The 22,498-nt window shown below is 40.8% G+C and overlaps 1 long non-coding RNA gene across 2 annotated transcripts in view; it reads right to left on the bottom strand.

Moving 5' to 3' along the window:
• Nucleotides 1-242: 242 nt before the first annotated feature.
• Nucleotides 243-22,498, bottom strand: part of LOC149456754 (uncharacterized) — a 48,102-nt gene continuing 25,846 nt past the window's right edge. For both annotated transcript variants that reach the window (XR_016313804.1, XR_016313805.1), the window contains exons 3-4: nt 18,899-19,087; nt 243-513 (exon numbers count right to left, since the gene is read on the bottom strand). This is a non-coding gene — a long non-coding RNA (uncharacterized LOC149456754). The remainder of the gene's footprint in view (nt 514-18,898; nt 19,088-22,498) is intronic.

Below are 22,498 nucleotides of genomic sequence, written 5' to 3'. Positions count from 1 at the left end.
GCATTCTGTTGGACACCTTACAGGCACTCATACCGTACCATGCTATTGAGGCCACTGTGTCACTACCAGCAGTCCCTGAGCCAGAGCTTTCAGGCTATTCAACCAGGTATGTGACATGATGATTGCATTTTGTAAGTGCATAGGATTATGTCTTATTGTGTCCCATAACAAAGCATCAAAGCATCTTTGTGCTTTTACCTGATCATTTTGGGCCTCAACAAAATAAAGCATGGAGGTATTAATTGATGGGTGAGTTTGCATTGAATATTACAAATGAACTAAATAGCATTTTCAGTTTGTGACACTTGGATACAGTTTACTTTGCTTTACAAACAGTTCTTCGGTTCCATTTCAGTGACTGTTTGTTGGAGGAAATGATGTTTCCAGTCTGCATTAGCCAGTAGAAGCATTTCCGCAGTCTCTTCTCCCACCATTAACATATTGCAAAATTGTAACTTTACAGCAAATCACAAGGTGAGGGGCCCCAGAAAGTGTATGATCTGTGGTAGACATCTGTGAAAACAGGCAAAATTCACAAGCACTAGGCATATAAAGTTAATTTCATAACAAATCAATTTTCAAATGAAAATTTTTGGAGATTAGGATGTATACAAATCTCCAAATGGATATAGTAAAAAATGTCAACAAATCCGAAAAAAGTTATAATGAAATTAGCAAATGCATTCATTCAATTCATTTTATTTGGATGATGTCACATGAGGCGATAGCAGTTTGGGCCTATGTCGAAACTAATTCAATTTTCAAATTTGTTCAGTAATTCGGATTCAAGTAAATTGGTGATTTAAACTGAATATGTAATTGTCTGTCAGTCAGTTCAGTTTCACAGTGAAATGCATTTCTTAGGTTTGAAAAATTCGGGGCCACCGAATTTTGCATGATTTATACTGTTGCATCCGAAAATATTGAATCCTTTAGAATAGTTTTGATATATGAATATTAAATCTACCCAATATATACAGTGATCTTCAAAAAATATGCTAATTTTTTTTAATCCACTCAGATCCACAAATGCCGAAGATACAAATCGAATTCTGAAAATAAATTGGTTCAACATAACAAATATGACGAAATTAAATTCTTTCATGAATGGATGCATCCAAAGCATAAATTTCCGACGTGCACATGTCTAACAGGCATAAGGCTCCATGCACACTGGGCATTTTAATAACGCTTATAACGTTCACTGTATAAAGTCACATTAAAAACATGAGTTTTTTACCATTTTTGCATTAGTGTTTAGCCACGTTTGTGTTTTTTAGCGTTTTTTTAACTCAAAAAAAGTCCAATAACGCTGGTTTGCCACGTTTTGCCGCATTTTTCAGTATTAGAGCGCTTTTACAGCTAAAAAACTCCTCTGTTCTGAGGGTTTTTTTCCAGCCAAAAAACACCCCTGCCAAAAAACGCTGATTACAGTCTATGTGTGCATGGACACATGGGATCACATGCTGGGAAATTTACTGGCTGTAGAAAAAAAACCTGCCAAAAACAGCCGCTGTAAATATGTGCAGTTTGCATGAGGACTTAAACTCTACATTGTATCATCTCTGAACCAGCATCTCAGTCTAGGAAGTAGATTACAAACATTCATAATGCCTGCACATAGATGATCCTCCCCTCCTGTAAGAAAATCTGATAAGGGCTTTGTCAGCGGAAATGCAATGAACTCTGTTAAAGATAAATGTCTGTGAGTTTACACTGACTCATTACCTAATATGTACTTAGCATAAAAAATATACAGATAAATGATGCTGCTAAATCAACTTTAATGCGTACACAAGGTATATTCTAGGATTATTCAGTGGAACACTGGAGATTCTGCAAACAGGAGCTGTCATACATTGCTATATTGTGTACCTTTTGAGTACATACTGTAAAAAATTGGTACAGTTTCATATACTGCATGTCTTTTACTAACAGCAATTACATCAGGCAAGATAATGAACAGATCATTTAATTATGTTCTTCAGCATGCTTCAATTGAATTGAATTTCATATGAAATGTGATTAGCAAACTGATCTTTCCTTATGCATTTACCAATACCAATTACGGTTCTATAAGCTCACCCTAATACAGTTATGCTAATAAAAGAATAAATTAATGTTGGAGCCTGATATGTACTATTTATACCTGTTAGGAGAATGTTAGATAAAAAATTGATTGCGGTTTGATGGATCATATTAGCATTGTTTATATTATGAACAGCTACATGTTTGAGAGAAATTCATTTATCTTTTATTCTGCAGGGCCTTATATTGAAATGGTTTTTTAGTTGCTATAGTATTTGATCATTGAGAAAACTGCATCTTTGTAATGGACTTATTATAAACCATTCTGTTTTCTATTCCTTGAATGAATAAAAATGGGCAAAAACCTAAAATGTATTCTGCCAAGTGGAATGAATTGGCCCTAGTATGTGTATGTATGAATGTGAGTTAGGGATCTTAGATTGTACACCCCTTAAGGGTTAGGGACTGATGTGAATGTACTATATATATATATATATATATATAGTGCTGCGTAAATTGACGGCGCTATATACAGTAAGTACCTGAAATAAATAAATAAAATAAATGAAGCAATAGCTTTCAAACCGGTCCTCACTATATAATATATACTGTAGTAAGGATGTGTTCCCTGAGGCCCCATTCACATTTTGTGAGGCTGGAACATGCATTCCCACTTGTGTCTTTATGCTCGATTCCACGTGTCATGCATAGACCAGCCCATTCATTTGAAAGAGCTGCCTTATGCGCAACAAACACTCAAAGAATTTCATGAGTCAAATTTTGGCAATGAGTCAGTCAGTTTTGGTGACGTGCACTTTGCTATGCAACAAGCATGGCAAAATGGCACTGCATTTAGGGTGTCATTAAGACGTAATGGTACCACAAGTGCGTTGCGTGTTTTTGCCACGTTTCTGAAAGCGTGGGCAGAAATACACAATTCTGTCCTGTTTTCATAGTGGTATAGTATGAATGCAGTTCAAGCCTTGTGTTTTTGCTGGTTTGCAAAAGGCTTCCAAGTGCTGAAGGTCAGATCAAGTCTAAAGAAAAAATATGAGAACAGTTCTAGAGGAGTTCTTTTGGTAGAGGTGCTAGACCAATAGGCTGTGTGCCTGATAGAAGGCCTCTGGGTTGAAGCTCAAGCTCTAGAAGGCTAGGTCCTCTTACAGGCTGTGCGCATTGGAAGTAGATGACTGTGTGTCCTGGGAAATCATGTGCTGAAGCGGGGATCGTCAGCATGCAACCTATACGGTGTAGCGGCAAAATGTGTCTCCCATGTAGATGTCCCGCCTGAAGCAACTGCGCATGTCCCAGTTTCAGGCACGATCAATCGATGATAGAACTACTGCTATCATCGATTGATCCTGCCTGAAACTGGGACATTCGCAGTTGTCCCAGACCCACTCCAAGAAAAGGTAAGTTGTAAAGAAATGCAAAATCATGTATATTTATGTGATTTTGCACAGCGCAGTACACCTGCTATGGGGTGGTCCTAAACTGGTTAATCATACAAATTTAGGCCCACCTACGATTGGGGCCGTCAGCAGATTTCTGCCTCAAAAATCAGTGAATCACAAATATGTACAAAGCAATGAGAGGCTGAATAGAGTCATGGTTGTCTGCTGCTGTTAGCGTGTATCCGCTCATCCAGTCATTAACTGCAGCCAGGTACAGATTACTAGCCTTGGATACAGAAAGATTGCATCCAGGACTGATTACCTGTTCCTAACAGCAGCTGTCCATGTGCCGGATGTGTAAATGGGGCTATAGTACCCCTACTTTACAGAAGATCCCATTTACTCCCTCTCAGTCACCATCATCTTGCCCTGCTTGTCAGTCTCTGCCCTCCTTATACCACATCATTAGGTTTGAGTGTAAACAAATCCTCACTTGGAATGGCATTGCATTGCTTGTTGTTACCAAGAAGGCAGTAAGTACTATTCTAAATCTGTTTGGGGCTTTTGGCAGCCTATTTAAATGAATGCATTTCTGTGTTATACAGGCTGAGCAGCCACCACTGATCAGGACACTTGGGATCCCAGTTGCAATTATCCACAGAATACTTTGCTGTAGGAATCCACCGGAGGGTACTTTCTGCCTGTGTAAATGCAACCTTACACAGACCTGCAGGTAAATAAAAAGCATTGTAAAAATAATAATAAGCAAGGCACCCTGTAAAGGATGCAGCTTCATACGTACCTTCATGGTGGGTGGTGTGTTAAACCTTCATCCTATTGAAGAGATCCTTGCACTGCTGTATCAGATAGGGTGTCTGCCACTGGGTGCTGGGGTTCTTCCTACCATCTCTTACATAGGACAGTAGCACTGTAGGGTATCAGCAGGAGGAACCACAGCATTCAATGGGATACACGCTATCCAATACACTAAGAGCTGATTCACGCATGTGCGGTGCGGATTGAAGCTCAGGTTTCACAGCTAATCTACACAGTAGTTGTTCAGTGGTTCAGGTCAGGTTTACATCAGGTTCAGGTCAGGATTTTATCCTGTTCACACATATGCAGTTTAGAAACTTTCCCATAGAAATCAATAGCCTGTAATCCGTACCTGAAATGGACCACACTGTTCAGAGACCGGGCAGTACTCTTTTTCAATCCGCACTGAATCTGAACTGCCAGTGCACAGGACATATGTGAACAGGCACCATAGGAAGCAATGTTATTTCACGGGGCATGAGGACTGGATGCGGTTTGAACGGCATCCAATCCGTATATATGTGAACTGGCACTCAGAAGTACTGATAACACCAGCACCTGTAGTTCTTCAAGAGAATGAAAATTTTACACACCGCTGCTTATTTTATAGGGTACCAAAGAGAACTGGAGTGCGGCCAACTCATATGTTCATTCTTTTATAGGGTTCAGCTAGTTTATTTTATTTTACTGCGCTGACAGGATCACTTTTAAAGAGGATCAGAAAAAAATTGCTATAAGGTAAAGTTTTTGGTAGAGAAGACATCTATACTCTGCTTCCAGCAATTTTATTTTTTTTTATTTTTTGTAAACTGCCTGGGGTGCCTGAACAGCAAAGTTATAACCAGTGTTGCAATCTGTCAGTAAATTTACACTAGCAGCTAGTAAAAAAACGGCACTTTTCTCCTGCCAGTAAATGACAGTGACAGGAAAAGGTTGGCAGTTAAAAATATTGCTATTACGTTCGGTTCATAACTATACATGCGCAGTTCCATTCCAGAGCTGGCTGAGACCATCTGAGTGCCTGCTACAGTGCGTTCAGGTGGGGGGGGGGGGGGCGGGAAAGGTCTGACGGAGGCAGTAGCTGAAGCGTGTCGTGTGATGTCATGGTGCAAGGGGGCTGAGCGGAGTGCTCAGAGATTCATGTGTGAGTCTGCGGGACGGGAGCAAGGCACTGTCAGTGCTGTGTGGACTGAAAGGACCACCACTTGATGTGGAGAGAGACTGTAAGGCTCCATTCAAACCTACGCAGTTTGCTTCTTGTCCGTTTTGCAGTGTTTTTTGCAGTTCCTTTTTAATTTTTCTACACACATTTGTGCCGCAATTTTGTTCAGCTTTTTTTTTTTTTTTTTAAAGTAAAGTGGATTTTTTTTGTGCTGGGCAGAATAAAAATGCTAAACGCTGCAAAAACGCACTAATGCTGCTTTTTGCTTTTAAAAAGCACCTGACCTTTTCCAAAAATGCAGCAGCTCAAAAAGTATAGATGTGAACATGTTCCATATGAAACCATTGTTAATGGGCTGTAGTGTTTTTCTGCAAAAAGCACTAAAAAATACATTGGTGTGAACGAAGCCTTACTGTGATTCTGGAGGGGACGTGTCACGTCAGTGAGGTGTCATCATCATCTGTGCTGTTGCACACTGCTGTCAGTGTCACTGTGAGAGTCAATTTCATCTGTGTGTGCCTGCCCATTCTAATTTCTTGCCCTCCTGAGTCCTGTCCCTGAGCTACTTACTTACTATATTGAAAATAAAATAAGAAATATGTTTTTTTTCCTTAATATCTACATTAAATCACATTGCTAATTGCATATTGTACTTGTTTGTAACCTAAATACTAAACTTTGCACTTAAAACTGTAGTTTTGTAACTCTTGGAAATGCCAATAAAATTTGAGTGTCATGTCAGTGAATTTCAGTCTGGTATGTTGTGTTTTGGCGGTTTTGCTACCACACTTATTCACTTGTTCTATCTAAGATTGTAAATGTAATAAGTGATTACAACCTTTTGTCTAGACATGAATTTAGCCAGTCCTCATGTGGCTCATACCAATAATGTTAATAGCAAAGGATAACAACTGTGCAAAAAATAAAGATCTAATTTATTTACACAGAAAATGAAGCTTGCTATCAATCAAAGACAACAAAATATAATATAGCTGTTGTAACTCTAAAAGTAGTAATATTACAATGCAAATACAGAATGTTACCAATACAAAGAAAGATGACTACAGGAAAGAATGTTACAGAAAAAAAAACAGAATAATACATTACGCAGACATCCTGATGACTGGTCTTCCAAAGAGGCAAGGGGACAAAGAGGCAGAAATGTGAGCTATGGCATACTTTATACCCCCTCCATTCCAGGTAGTCACACCCTTCAATAGGTTCCAATATTTTGCCATTTCTATTCAAAGGGGGGCTCTGTGATTTGTGAAAGATATTGGCCAACTGTAGTTCATCAGATGGAATTTAAGATAGGCCAATGTCCAGGAAGCATATGTCCTTTGAAACCAGTTCCCACAGGAAAATCTATGACAATACTCCCTAGGAGGTGTTAGAAATGATGACACTAGGGCTTATTCAGCCTGATGGCCCTACTGTCATAAACCTCTACAGGAAACCTTCTAAGGGGGGTGTTGAGGTGATGCAACAGATGGTAAATAAGTTACAGGAATTGAGACCCCTATCAGAAGTTCACAATAATATTAAAAATTATTATAGGCCCAAGATGGTGAAAATTACTATAGGCCCAAAATAGCCATTACAGTTGACAACTGTTATAACCCTCATCTGTAAGATGCCAAGAGTGGAGTTGAATGGGAGAATAATGTAATTCCGTTGCATAGGAGTTGGTGGCCAACTAAACAAAGAACAAAACCGTCAAATGTTGGAGAAATGGTGGAGAACATGGCAGCCATAACATAGGGGAGCAAGGGCCTTTCCACGCTGGAGGAGGGAAAACTAAGAGGTGAGCTTTGCACGTGCACATGCGCAGGTCTACGTTAGAAAATGAAATACTTTCTTTTGGTCATCAGGGCTGTCAATATTCTGACAAGCAGCACAATGCGAACTCTGTTATACCGTATGTAACAAGTGCATTTCCATGCCCATCTCTAACCTTTCACAGACACAGTGCTATCCATTCATTCACTTCTATTTTTAAGACAAGAAATAGTAGGCTACAGTATTTCTAAGGAAACCAGTTCTGCAAGGGTTCTTACAATAAACCTGTCATTACAGAAATATGTATTCACATACTGCCCAACTTTCCTAGATGAGAAAGAGGGACACCTTGGTCTAAGGTATGTAGATGAAGTACAAACCCCTGTGATGCACCATGAAGAATTCACCACATTTTCTTTCTACCAGCATTTCTGTTTAACACTTCTAGTAACTAAGTAGTACATTTCTGTATAGACGTCTGTCAGACCAAAAAGAGGAACAAATGAGGGGTACTGAGGGACAGAGGGATTTGATTCCAAAAGAATTCACCACTTCTTTCTAAAGGTGCTAATTGCATACCTGTCATGTAATGCTGATTGTCTCTCTTTAATACTTCATAAGTAAAAACTAGAATAAGTGTGAAGCAAGAAATACTGGAATTCCTGGTCTGCATACAAGTTCTAGATGACTCAGAGCATGTTAAACTCATGAAAAGAGCTGTGGAAAGGCTACTGTTTGTACACATATGAATATTTCTTACAACAAACATTACATTTTTAAGGAGGAATTTGTCATCATCCTGGCATGCTTCACCATATTTGGTTGGACTTTTCTGACAGAATGACTCCTATCAGTTTTAAAACGGAGGGACTTTAGCCCCCACCCCCTTTCCTAACAGCAGTGACAGGAAAAAGGTCATCCAGTGCTTATGGCAAAAATCACAAGCACTGAAATACTACCAATAGTTGTGGAAAAAATGCACAGATAAGGGTCTAACAGTGACGAAGAGAGAGATATATCATATTACCCCTGTACAAATCATTAGTAATACCTCATCTGGAATATGCAGTTCAGTTTTGGGCACCAATTCACAAAAAGAACATTGGGGAACTGGAGAAAGTTCAGAGAACAACAGCCAAATTGATAAGAGTGGATTGCTTTAAAAAAGGCCTGGATTATTTTCTAGATACACACAATATAACTGGATACTAATATTTATAGGTAAAAATGATCCAGGGAATATTGGATCAGGAAGGAAATTTTCTTTGCAGGAGCAAATTGGATCATGCTTTGCTGGTTTTGTTATTTTCCTTCCTCTGGATTAATTGTGGGTATAGGATTATAACTTTGAACTGGATGGAGTTTTGTCTTTTTTCAGCCAGACTAACTATGTAGCTATGTAACCTAGGGGGGCTCTGAGTGAGGAAAGAGTGCTGAAAGGGCTCTAAGGGCATGTTCAGATGTGCAGCTATCATTGTTGCCACTCTGAAAAATTATCCGTGGCAGATTTTCAGAGGGCGTTTGATTGAGAAGATGATATGTCATCTCCTTGCTGACTGTTTTATACCACTGCACTGCAGCTGTGTTCATTGCAAGCAGTTGAAGTGTGACTCCGTTTCACTTATTTTTTGCCATGGCCATGAAACAAAGCATCAGGCCATGGCATGTGTACAGCCCAGAGCAACTGCATCTCCTTGTTCAGGTGGGTGCTCATGGGACAGTAAAAACGTAGCTGAACTGCTGCCCTCTTGTCTGCCCATGTGAACAAGCCCCTAAGGTCTTGTTTACACTTGTGGTTGAGGGACTGGGGGTACGGGGCTTTGAAAACAGAAAGTTGAGCCATGGGGGTATACACATGTGAAGCGAAAATGATCCCCCCTCTTGTTTTACAGACAGTACCGCCCACTGAACATGACCCATGTAAGATAATGCGGCTGAGCTGCAACAGCATGCAATTCATGCAGTTTTGTTGCGGTAGTGCAGGATTTTGGGGGGTTAAAACAGGCAGTGAGGAGGCAACGTAATGTGTCTTCACCATCTGTCAAATGCCCTCTGAAAGTGATTTCATGCAAATCATTCTTCTAAGAACTACTGCAAGTATAACCAGCCCTAAGGCTCCATTCATGAATTTGCAGATGTGATGGAGCATTCCTGTTTTTGTGCAGCACATATAGGGCAGCTCATTCTTTTCAATAGGCTGCCCTACATGTAAAAACACAAAAGAACCTATTTAAAAATCACACTGGACCAAACTACATGGTAATTTTGTGCACATTCCTGCAATGTAAAATAGGGGTAATGAATTAAAATTTAAGGAGGTCCAGTCACTATATGTTTTTTTTAATTTCAAGTAAAAAAAAAAGAGAACACCTTCCATAAGGTGTCCCCATGAGAGTGCCCCATACATCAGGTGTCCCCATCAGAGTGCCCGCTTACATCAAGTGTCCCCATCAGAGTGCCCTCATACATAAGCTGTCCCCATCAGAGTGCCCCCATACATAAGCTGTCCCCATCAGAGTGCCCCCATACATCAGGTGTCCCCATCAGAGTGCCCGCTTACATCAAGTATCCCCATCAGAGTGCCAGCCTACATAAGCTGTCCCCATCAGAGTGCCCCCATACATAAGCTGTCCCCAAACTTTTTTTATTGAAGTATGATCACATCGCAAACAAAAGAGTTCAACGTTTTGGAGTCCTGCAGGACCCCTTGTCAAGCATGGGATCCTGACACGCCTGACAAAGTGTGGTGTGCCCTGCTCACACCACACTGAATTGTGTTGCTGGAGTGTCAAAACCTGTTTCTATACTCTTCTCACATGTGAGTGACTCCTTCATGGTAATAAACGTCCATATACACTACTCTAAAGTGTAGGGAAGGAACAGGATCAGCAAACAAAAGACTTTCTAATCTGGAGGGGCTTATCATTGTTACCACAATGAAAAAAAACAGGTCTGCCAGTTGCAAACAATGAAAGTAAAAAGGGAGCACTGCTTGCCAAAATAAAGCTGCTTGTGGCCAGCCTCTCAAGAGGTAGTTATTGTAGTTTATCTTCGACAATAGTCACAGTTGCTTTATCAGCAGATCAACTCTTACAGTTCTGTGCAAAACTTCTTTCAGATGGCCTTATCTCTCATACATAACAATAGAACATTACAAATCTGTTTTTGTTGCCATGACCACTGTAACAGTAGAACATTACAGTCCTAAAACTCTAGGGCACATATAGTAAAAGAATAATCACATGTCAATGAGAAGTAAACAATCCCTAAACATGGAAAATCTTTTGTGCGCCCTAACAAGTTCTTTTGACCATTATTCAGGCAAGTTATTTTTTTTTACACAGTTCTGTTGCTCTGCTACATTATTGCAAGTGATGCGTAAACCAGGTTACTTCAAAAACCCACAGTGTATGTTTAGCATTACTCTTTACTGTATACAGGTTTCTTAAGCAAAATCATTTTCAAACTTTCCTACCTGGAGATCCTGCCAGTAACAGCACAACGGCATTTCCGGGTTGCAATTTGCAATTAGTAGCAGCAAGGTCAGCCTACCATTCTTGCTGCTGGGCTATTAGATATGAATATGAATTGCAGGAGACCTTGAAGCATTTGCTGGCAACCTAACTGCCAGTTGCTACACTCAATACTGGACTACAGGAACTATAGCAGTACCCGGAGAAGCGGTTTCACAAGTCACAAAATGAAAAAAAATATTTATATGATCTATGTTTACCAACATAAAATGTTTACCATATTTGAAAAACATTCTCTCATAAAAATAACAGAGCATGCAAAGCCAACATTTATGCTTTAGTTAAATTAGGGAATGATTGTGACCCACGTCAGTTTTTTGGTTATTTATTTGTTTGTTTATTTTTCAATGTCTGTGTCATATTGGGAAGATTTCCCTTCCTGTCCAAGGGATAATGCTGGAAGTAAAAGGAGATCTCTCCAAAGCGAGTGGATGCTCCTTCATGAAACAGTTGTTAACAGAAATAGTGTCTCCATTAGAACATTTCCCTTTACCTCCTGTTTTTTTTTTAAATCTAAAAGTTTGAATTTCTCATCAACTTATAAATTGTAGACATTGGTCACCAGGACCAATAACTAGGGTAATGCTCACAGTGGGGGCACAGACAGCAATGAAACAGGGAATCTAATCCTTTCACATTCAAGGCAAAACTAAAAAAAAATGCTGGCTTTTACATACAGTACTTTTTAATTTTGATCAACGTTGGAAGCCTTTCATAGCATTCACATCCTGTTAGCTGGCTGAACAACCTGGTAGAGGCCAAACTGATGAGAGGGCTCTCCCTTAAATCTGTCTTGTTCTTCCCCAAATTTGATAACAGGGTAGGACAGGACATGGAGTGTCACGAGTGCCTATAGTAGGTTTTGGTCAGCAGAGAAACTGGATCTTGCGATGGAGTACAAGCTGAAGAACAGGAGCTCATGCCGAATGTCATCAAAGGGCTTGCAAAAGCAGGAGGCAGGAACGTGGTCAGACAGGCAGAAGTTGACAACGAGAGGCAGCAGAGGTACAGGTTCAAATATAAGAAGCAAGCCAGAGGACAGGTACTAGAGAGATGGAGATCAGATATAGTCAGAGAGCAAATCTGGTACATCACAATAACAAGATGGATCTGCTCATGAGCCACAGGACCTGAGGACCACTCCGCTATGATCTTGAATCTTGCAGTGCTTTAAATAGTTCACTGGGCACCAAAGCCAGTTCAAATGTGCATGATCATGCTCACATGCATGCAAATGCTCACATATAGATACACGCACAGTCTTGACTTTGTGCACTTCTGTAGACCATTCTGTGCACATGCACAGTTCTTTGAGCATCGTCATGAACTCAGTTTTTTTGACAACATCTTTGGTTCAGAAGGCTTTTTGCCACTGCCTGTACATACACAGTAACTTCCTATTGACATCATTAGGCCATACCCATTAGAATGAGGCCCCCAATCAAATCTATAGGAAGTTTCAGCGCGGACATGGGCAGTGCAGAGAGGCTTTCTGAACCAAGGATAACCACTGTCATCAGAAATAGGTAAGTAGGCACTTGAGTGTGGTTTAGCTTAGAATAGGTTAAAGTGGTTCTGTACCTCTTGTTACAGAAATATGTATTCACATACTGCCCAACTTTCCTAGATGAGAAAGAGGGACACCTTGGTCTAAGGTATGTAGATGAAGTACAAACCCCTGTGATGCACCATGAAGAATTCACCACATTTTCTTTCTACCAGCATTTCTGTTTAACACTTCTAGTAACTAAGTAGTACATTTCTGTATAGACGTCTGTCAGACCAAAAAGAGGAACATGTTTCCACTGCTCTAGAGTCCAGTGGCAGGGTGCTTTACACCACTGCATCTGATCTTGGTGATGTAAGGCTTGGATACAGCTGCTCGGCCATGGAAACCCATTCCATGAAGCTCTCTAGGCACAGTTGTTAAGCTAATCTGAAGGCCACACGAAGTTTGGAGGTCTTCAGCAATTGACAGTTGGTGACTTCTGCACACTGTGTGCTTCAGCATGCGCTAACCCCGTTCTGTCATTTTACGTTGCTTACCACTTCATGGCTGAGTTTCTGTTATTCCTAGTTGCTTCTGCCTTGTTATAATACCACTAACAGTTGAGAGTGGAATATTTAGTAGCAAGGAAATTTCACGGATGGACTTTCTTTCACAAATGTTTGTAGAAGCAGTCTGCATGCCTAGGTGATTGATTTTATATACCTGTGGCCATGGAGGTGATTGGAACACCTGAATCCAATGATTTGAAGGGATGACCCAATACTTTTGGCAATATAGTGTGCATATATATATATATATATATATATATATACAGTCAGGTCCATAAATATTGGGACATCGACACAATTCTAACATTTTTGGCTCTATACACCACCACAATGGATTTGAAATGAAACAAACAAGATGTGCTTTAACTGCAGACTGTCAGCTTTAATTTGAGGGTATTTACATCCAAATCAGGTGAACGGTGTAGGAATTACAACAGTTTGCATATGTGCCTCCCACTTGTTACGGGACCAAAAGTAATGGGACAGAATAATAATCATAAATCAAACTTTCACTTTTTAATACTTGGTTGCAAATCCTTTGCAGTCAATTACAGCCTGAAGTCTGGAACACATAGACATCACCAGACGCTGGGTTTCATCCCTGATGATGCTCTGCCAGGCCTCTACTGCAACTGTCTTCAGTTCCTGCTTGTTCTTGGGGCATTTTCCCTTCAGTTTTGTCTTCAGCAAGTGAATTGCATGCTCAATCGGATTCAGGTCAGGTGATTGACTTGGCCATTGCAAATTATTCCACTTCTTTCCCTTAAAAAACTCTTTGGTTGCTTTTGCAGTATGCTTTGGGTCATTGTCCATCTGCACTGTGAAGCGGCGTCCAATGAATTCTGAAGCATTTGGCTGAATATGAGCAGATAATATTGCCCGAAACACTTCAGAATTCATCCTGCTGCTTTTGTCAGCAGTCACATCATCAATAAATACAAGAGAACCAGTTCCATTGGCAGCCATACATGCCCACGCCATGACACTACCACCACCATGCTTCACTGATGAGGTGTTATGCTTAGGATCATGAGCAGTTCCTTTCCTTCTCCATGCTCTTCTCTTCCCATCACTCTGGTACAAGTTGATCTTGGTCTCATCTGTCCGTAGGATGTTGTTCCAGAACTGTGAAGGCTTTTTTAGATGTTGTTTGGCAAACTCTAATCTGGCCATCCTGTTTTTGAGGCTCCCCAATGGTTTACATCTTGTGGTGAACCCTCTGTATTCACTCTGGTGAAGTCTTCTCTTGATTGTTGACTTTGACACACATACACCTGCCTCCTGGAGAGTGTTCTCGATCTGGCCAACTGTTGTGAAGGGTGTTTTCTTCACCAGGGAAAGAATTCTTTGGTCATCCACCACAGTTGTTTTCCGTGGTCTTCCGGGTCTTTTGGTGTTGCTGAGCTCACCGGTGCGTTCCTTCTTTTTAAGAATGTTCCAAACAGTTGTTTTGGCCACGCCTAATGTTCTTGCTATCTCTCTGATGGGTTTGTTTTGTTTTTTCAGCCTAATGATGGCTTGCTTCACTGATAGTGACAGCTCTTTGGATCTCATCTTGACAGCAACAGATTGCAAATGCAAATAGCACACTTGAAATGAACTCTGGACCTTTTATCTGCTCATTGTAATTCTGATAATGAGGGAATAACACACACCTGGCCATGGAACAGCTGAGAAGCCAATTGTCCCATTACTTTTGATCCCTTAACAAGTGGGAGGCACATATGCAAACTGTTGTAATTCCTACACCGTTCACCTGATTTGGATGTAAATACCCTCAAATTAAAGCTGACAGTCTGCAGTTAAAGCACATCTTGTTCGTTTCATTTCAAATCCATTGTGGTGGTGTATAGAGCCAAACATTTTAGAATTGTGTCGATGTCCCAATATTTATGGACCTGACTGTACATATATACACACAGTATAAATAAAAGCCAGGTTGGTTGGAGCCTAGTGCAGTAGTCTAGATACCCTACCAGAATACAGATGTAGTCAGCTTTGCTTAGGCCCTAGAGGGCAGGAGGACAGGGAGAGGGAATGCTGCATACAGAAGAGACAGCTGTAGTCTTTCTGTCTCTTATGGGTGGTGGAGGCTTGAACGGGCTGCACTGATTGTACTTCTGTGTCTCTATAGAACATGGCAGCAGGAGTATAGTAACATGTTATGTGCATTTTCAGCGGAAAATGACTCAGGAGGCATGATACTGTTACCTCATCCTCCTGATACTAAGTCTGCTGCATACAAAAGAGCCGGCTGTGAAGCCTGGGAAAGAAACTTTAATATGGCAGTTAATGGACTATTGGATCACAATTCCCAATGCAAGCTGGGTAAAAAGAGAAAGAGAGCTGTATTTTCACAGACTGAATACTGACAGATGTATTCTTTGCTGTGGGGAGCTGCTCCTGTGTGCACCTCAACCTGCTACAAGCCTGCAGCCATGTGCCAGGGACTGGAGTTGTCCCAGACAGTTCCAGAAGTGAGATGACATCAGAACAGCAGGACCCTTGTTTCTGTATCACAGATGAGAGCTGCCATTAACCTGTTGCTGATAGCAGAGACTGAGCACACAGGGAATGGCCATCTAACTAGCAGCATTAATTACTGCATGCAGACTTTACTGGGACTGTACTCATATACACCACTGTAAAGACTGGGCCCCAGCGCTAGCTGAAGAACCAGGGCTAAAGACTGCTCACTCGGATAGCTGCTTCACAAGAACTTTGCTTATTGTCTATGGTAAGGGGTATCCCTGTAGGGAGTTACATATTTAATTGCTGTCATTCATATGAATGAGTGAACCTTAAAGTGGTTATAGCCTACTGATTACAGAGGAGTTATCATAGTACTGAATATCATTGCTGTTACTGTTTTCTAATGCCACTACTTATTGCTGATTTTGTGGATTACCAGGTTTACTCTAATTTAGCTGCATAGAACTCCATTTTATGCTACTATAGCCTAGTGAACATATTGTCTAGTGAACTGTGATTGACCTAATCCTTTACTTACCTTTTTATGTGCATACTGCTATTTATCAATGGCTTTTTATTTTTTCCCCTCATTACACTTACCTAGGTGGATGCAGCATAGGTCCAATGCTGCATCTGTCCCCCATTGGCTCTAAGGGTGAAAGCTCAGTGATCACATGTCTGCTGATCGCTGCGTTACATAGTCTGGCTGAAAAAAGACAAAAGTCCATCCTGTTCAACCATAAAAAAAAGAAAAAAGTTATAATCCTATACCCACAGTTGATCCAGAGGAAGGAAAAAAAAACCCCAGAAAAGCATGATCCAATTTGCTCCTGCTGGGAAAAAAATTCCTGCCTGATCCCCCGAGAGGTAATCAGATATTCCCTGGATCAACTTTAACAATAAATGATAGTATCCAGTTATATTCTGTGTATCTAAGAAAGAATCCAGGCCCTTTTTGAAGCAATCCACTGAGTTGGCCAGAACCAACTCTTGAAGGAGTCTATTCCACATTTTCAAACCTTTCCGTGTTTGAAGATTAAATTTCTTTTCCTCCAGATGTAAAGAGTGCCCCCCTTGTCCTCTGTGATGACCTCAGGGTGAATAACTCTACACTGAGTTCACTATATGAACTACTGATGTATTTATACATGTTGATCATATCCTCCCCTTAATCTACTCTTATCAAGAGAAAATAAATTCAGTTCCTCTAATCTTTCCTCATATAAAGCAGAAATATTCGAGCCCTGGGTGAGTATTATAAATAGCTGCTGGCATATGAAGGTAAACCTCAAGGACCCACAAATCAAAATGGTAAGTATAAAAACTATGCAGCGCTGGTATAACTATAACAAGCAATCATCTATACCAAAGTCTTAGATATCATAAAAGGTGCTGAATCCCAATGAAATGGGATGTGTAAAGTGACAAGTGCAATAAAGTCAATTAACTTGTGATGAAGAATATCCGTGACTCCTGTGATAGTGGAAATGGATATATATTGCACTAACCAGATAGCGCAATCACTTGCGCATGGAGTATATAAGACCTACTCCTGATTCTCTGGATCTGGAACACTGCAGACAGTTGAAGTCATTAGCGCTGCAACCACCAGGTGTCATAAATCCGGATATGGTATCCAGCCTCCAGAGATGCCGATAACAGCCACCAGGGGGATCATGCACAATACCAAGCCACAGGTCAACAGGTGTCACCTTCAAAAAGGGGGCTCACAAGGAAAAAGAGCCCAAGAGAAAGCCTCCAATGGTGTAGTATGTCTTTATTAGACAAAATAGCAACATATAAAGGATGAATCAGACTTACATAGAACTCCAAGATGGCCGCCGGCCGTCCAACTAGGCCAGGCATGTCCAAAGTTGCAATTAACTTGGCATAAAATAATTTATTTGCATTTAATTGTAATGGTTCAAAGAATGTTCGGAAAAATGTTCGGCCCTCCACCATGTTCACTTCATCCAATCTGGCCCTCTTTGAAAAAAGTTTGGACACTCCTGAACTAGGCCATGCGGTGTGTGCACAATGATTAGGGGCACCTCCCTAACACCTTTCATGTTCAGACACTTTTTCAAAGGGAGTGTGCCCATTCAAAGAAAGAACGATTTATACTGATCGGTGCGCATGCGTAGTGGCCGCGTCATAGCGGACGTTTCGCGCATGCTCAGTGATTGCCATTTTCTTTAAGCTCGCTTGGTAGCGAGAATGGACCTCTTGCGCATGCGCAGTGAGCGCCGGCGGTGGCCATTTTACTGATGATCAGTTCACATAAGGAATCAACAGCATATACATCAGGTAGATAATTGAACAGAGGAGAAAACGTCCACAACAGGGAGCTGATTAATTGCCAATAATCCTTCCATATTTATGGTTCAGCAATACTGGATAAAATATTATTGATATGCAGTGGTAGATTATGCCTTCATTACAGTTTATGAGTATATGTATATGGCGCCTCCTAGCTACTAGCCAGGCGAATGGAAGGAGATTATATCTCCACGTAAAAATGGTTATGTGCCGATCAGGAGTGTGAGTTAAAAATATTTTTTTTATTATTGGTTATAATTTAAAAGAGGGGATAAACCTGGAATGACTCTGTTCAATTATAAATATCAAATGATGGATTATGAATATAAAGGAAAATCACATCAAAGTACACAGCATAAAAAGATTTGGCTCTATTAATCATAGCTGATTTCCTCCATGCCTCGTATCAGTTTGGTTGCCCTTCTCTGTACTTTCTCAAGTTCCCCAATGTTCTTTTTGTGAATTGGTGCCCAAAACTGAACTGCATATTCCAGATCAGGTGTTACTAATGATCTCTACAGGGGTAATATGATATCTCTCTCTCTGGAGTCTATACCTCTTTTAATACAGCCGCTCTGAGCAGAGAGCAGTGACTGTCAGTCACCGTTCTCTCCTCTGCCCCCCCAGAGATCATTGTAGCGCTGGGCTGTGGATGGGGGGGGGGAGGGAGCGGCTGGCTCAGACATTCAGCAGATTGCTGACAGCCTGAGCCGGGTGCAGCTCCAGACTCTGGGGTGGATCCCAACTACGAAGTCAGAATCTTTGCCCAGCCTGCACTGACTTGAGTGACGGCAGCCAACAGCAGGCTTCAGCCTGCTGTCGGCTCAAAACAGGTCACAGGAGTGCAGAATGAACTGCACTCCTGTGATCCACAGAAGTACAGCCAAAAGAGCTTTGGCGGTATTTCTTTAAGATTACTATATTTTCACCAGTATCACCACTCCCATAGGTATCAACCAATGCAAAAAAAGTTAATATGATAATAGCTGAAAAGCATCTCAAGTGGTTATCACCAGAAACAGAAGAGGTGGGGAAACAAAATATTTGTTTTAAACCACTTTCTGACTACAAAAATCAGGTAAATGCAAGGTAAAGTTGAAGGTATGAGACAGCAATATAGCTTTTAAATTTTGGCTGATATTGTTGAGGTTTTTTTTTAAACATTACTAACATAAGCAAGCAAACACTGAAAATATGTAATCATTCTAGCTAACATTGAAAGAAACAGCATTTTCTTTTTAGATGCACAGACCAGCCTTGGAGTTTTGCCCATTGTGTTCATCATCGTTCAACTATGACATGCGGTGCAGTGATTACAGAATATAGGACTTAATTACCTGAGCTGTTCGGAAAACTGGGTAATTATTCCACCAGTGCAAGAGCCAATGAAAGACAGCTATCCCCATGAATGCAAGAGCTTCCAGCAGCAGGGAATGAGCTTCAGATCAGTGAATTAGAAGCACATAGCAAAGTTGTAAGTCAAATTACAGCCAGTAATGTGAGCTTCCTGGCTTTTTGAGAACTTCCTATGGAGAAGATAGAAGAAAGACAAACTTGATTGGCTGCAGGGAATTGCTCAAACAACAGGATATTCATTAAATGTTATCAGAGATGTGAGGATGCTGTTTATTAGACCTATCATCAAACATCTAGCACATTAACATGCACCTTTTCCTAATGAGTCATAAAATTAATATCTTGATTTTCATTTACACTGATGGTGAAAAGCAGACTGTGACGCTAGACACTTTTCATGAGAGTTTAAGCCGTATGGTGTCTTGATTGTAATTTTGTAGGTAAAACGTAATCCCACTGTGACTATAGCCTTATTGGTTATTCAGACAAAGCATCATTAAATCTTCCTGATGCTTATAAATATTCCTTTTAGTTTGTCTTTAAAAAACACCATTTTGTAGGTTCATCTTTACAATATACTCTGTGCTGCTATACCCATATGGGACTGCATAGTGCGCTAAACCTACCAACCAGCAAGGGCTCCCTTTCTATTGAAACAACAAAGTTCATGACCACATTTAGAAGAAATTTCTTTGAATCTTATGCAGCCAGCATGGGCTCTGTCCCGAGGTATTGTAGGGATGGAGCAGCCCTTGGAACCAGCGTTCCCAGTGGCACAGGAGGGGGGCACCATCCTGTTCTTTTGGGCTGCACATGATATGTTCTCTCTTAGTGCAATTGCTGAGCTCATCGCGATGGGAAGCCTAGGCTGGTAGGTAGGTTTAGCACACTAGGCTGCTATACTGATATGGGACAGCATAGTGAGATTTTTATTTTTATTTTTAAAGTTGAACATACACCTTAACCACTTCCAGACCGGACACTTTTACCCCCTTCCTGACCAGGGCAATTTTCAGCTTTCAGCGCTATCACACTTTGAATGACAATTGCTCAGTCATGCAACACTGTACCCAAATTAATTTTTTACCATTTTTTTGCGACAGATAAAGCTTTATTTTGGTGGTATTTATTCACTGCTGGGATTTTTATTTTTTTTGCTATGTAAATAAAAAAGTCCAAAAATTTTGAACAAAAGTGTTTTTTTTATAAAATTTTGCAAATAAATAATATTTCATCATAAATCTTTGCCAAAATGTATTTTGTTATCTTTTTAGTAAAAAAAACCAAAAACAAATTAGTTTATAACCAAAAATTATAATTTTTAAACATTTTTTTTTTACATTTTTACTTTATTTTTTTATATTATTATTTTTTATTTATTTTTTTTTTTTTTACATACTGTCACCCTAGCAGTACAGTGTCACCATGGTGACACTGTACTACTTGTGGAGGGTGATGCAGATTTTTTATTTTTTTTTTACAATGATTGCTTTTACACCCATATAGGATGTAAAAACAATCATTTCTCTTTCTCTCTGTGTGCATTCCTGCACTCATTGAGAAATACAGAGTGAGCTGTGATTGGTCACAGCTTGTCACATGGTACAAGGCTGTTGTGAATAGCCTTGTACCATGTGACCTCTGTGATCATTCACAGATTTCACACGTAGTAAGCAATGATGTCACAAGTGACATCTTGCTTACTACTTTGCATGTGATCACTGATTGGCCAATCAGTGATCACATGATCGGGACCTCGTACAGAGGTCCCGTCCAGCGATCGGTGTTTCACTGTGTCCGGAGGACACAGCGGGCACTGGATCGCGGTGCTGCGCGCTCCCAGGGAGCGCGCACAAGCAGGGTGCGGGGAGGCCGTTCATAAACGGCCACCCGACCCTGTACTGCCACTGTCCGGCCATTTATATGCAACGGCCAGTCGGGAAGTGGTTAAAATAGGGCAAAGTAGCCATTTAGTCTGCTGTTACAACATATACTTATTAGAACTCTCAGGATGTATGTGAATTTTTGCATTACTGGCTTCTAAAATACAATATTATCTATGTCATAATAATAAAGACAGTTCTATGAAGACAATGCCCACATTTTACATTTTTATATCCCTTCAGTGAATAAATTTAATTATTACAGGTACTTCCATAGCAATGTCAATTTACGCAGCGCTTTACATGTATATTGTACATTCACATCAGTCCCTGCCCTCGAGGAGCGTACAATCTAAGGTCCCTAACTCAGATTCATATATACACATACAGTATCTCACAGAATAAGTACACCCCTCACATTTTTGTAAATATTTTATTCTATCTTTTCATGTGACAACACTGAAGAAATTACACTTTACTACAATGTAAATTAGTGAGTGTACAGGTTGTATAACAGTGTAAATTTGCTGTCCCCTCAAAATAACTCAACACACAGCCATTAATGTCTAAACCACTGGCAACAAAAGTGAGTACACCCCTAAGTGAAAATGTCCAAATTGGGCCCAAAGTGTCAATATTTTGTGTGGCCCCCAATATTTTCCAACACTGCCTTAACCCTCTTGGGCATGGAGTTCACCAGAGTGTCACAGGAGTCCTCTTCCACTCCTCCATGATGACATCATGGAGCTGGCGGATGCTAGAGACCTTGCGCTCCTCCACCATCCGTTTGAGGATTCCCCACAGATGCTGAATAGGGTTTAGGTCTGGAGACATGCTTTGCCAGTGCATCACCTTTACCCTCAGCTTCTTTAGCAAGGCAGTGGTCATCTAGAAGGTGTGTTTGGGGTCATTATCATGTTGGAATGCTGCCCTGCGGCCCGGTCTCCAAAGGGAGACTTTAGTATGTCACAGTGTATGTTGGCATTCATGGTTCCCTCAATGAACTGTAGCTCCCCAGTGCCGGAAGCAATCATGCAACCCCAGACTATGACACTCCCACCTCCATGCTTGATTGTAGGCAAAACACACTTGTCTTTGTGCTCCTCACCTGGTTGCCACCACACACGCTTGACACCATCTCAACCAAATAAGTTTATCTTGGTCTCATCAGACCACATGACATGGTTCCAGTAATCCATGTCCTTAGTCTGCTTGTCTTCAGCAAACTGTTTGTGGGCTTTCTTGTGCATCATCTTTAGAAGAGGCTTCCTTCTGGGACAACAGCCATGCAGACCAATTTGATGCAGTGTTCAGTGTATGAGCACTGACAGGCTGACCCCCCCACCCCTTCAACATCTGAAGCAATGCTGGCAGCACTCACACACTATTTCCCAAAGACAACCTCTGGATATGACGCTGAGCACGTGCACTCAACTTCTTTGGTCAACCATGGCGAGGCCTGTTCTGAGTGGAAGCTGTCCTGTTAAACCGCTGTATGGTCTTGGCCACCATGCTGCAGCTCAGTTTCAGGATCTTGGCAATCGTCTTATACAGTGGGGCAAAAAAGTATTTAGTCAGCCACCAATTGTGCAAGTTCTCCCACTTAAAAAGATGAGAGAGGCCTGTAATTGGCATCATAGGTAGACCTCAACTATGAGAGACAAAATGAGAAAACAAATCCAGACAATCACATTGGCT

The sequence above is a fragment of the Staurois parvus genome, unplaced genomic scaffold (assembly GCF_062004578.1).
Source record: "Staurois parvus isolate SC_StPar_1 unplaced genomic scaffold, SC_StPar_1.0 ptg000349l, whole genome shotgun sequence".
Lineage (NCBI taxonomy): Eukaryota > Metazoa > Chordata > Amphibia > Anura > Ranidae > Staurois > Staurois parvus.
This window is presented reverse-complemented; position numbering and strand designations above follow the sequence as displayed.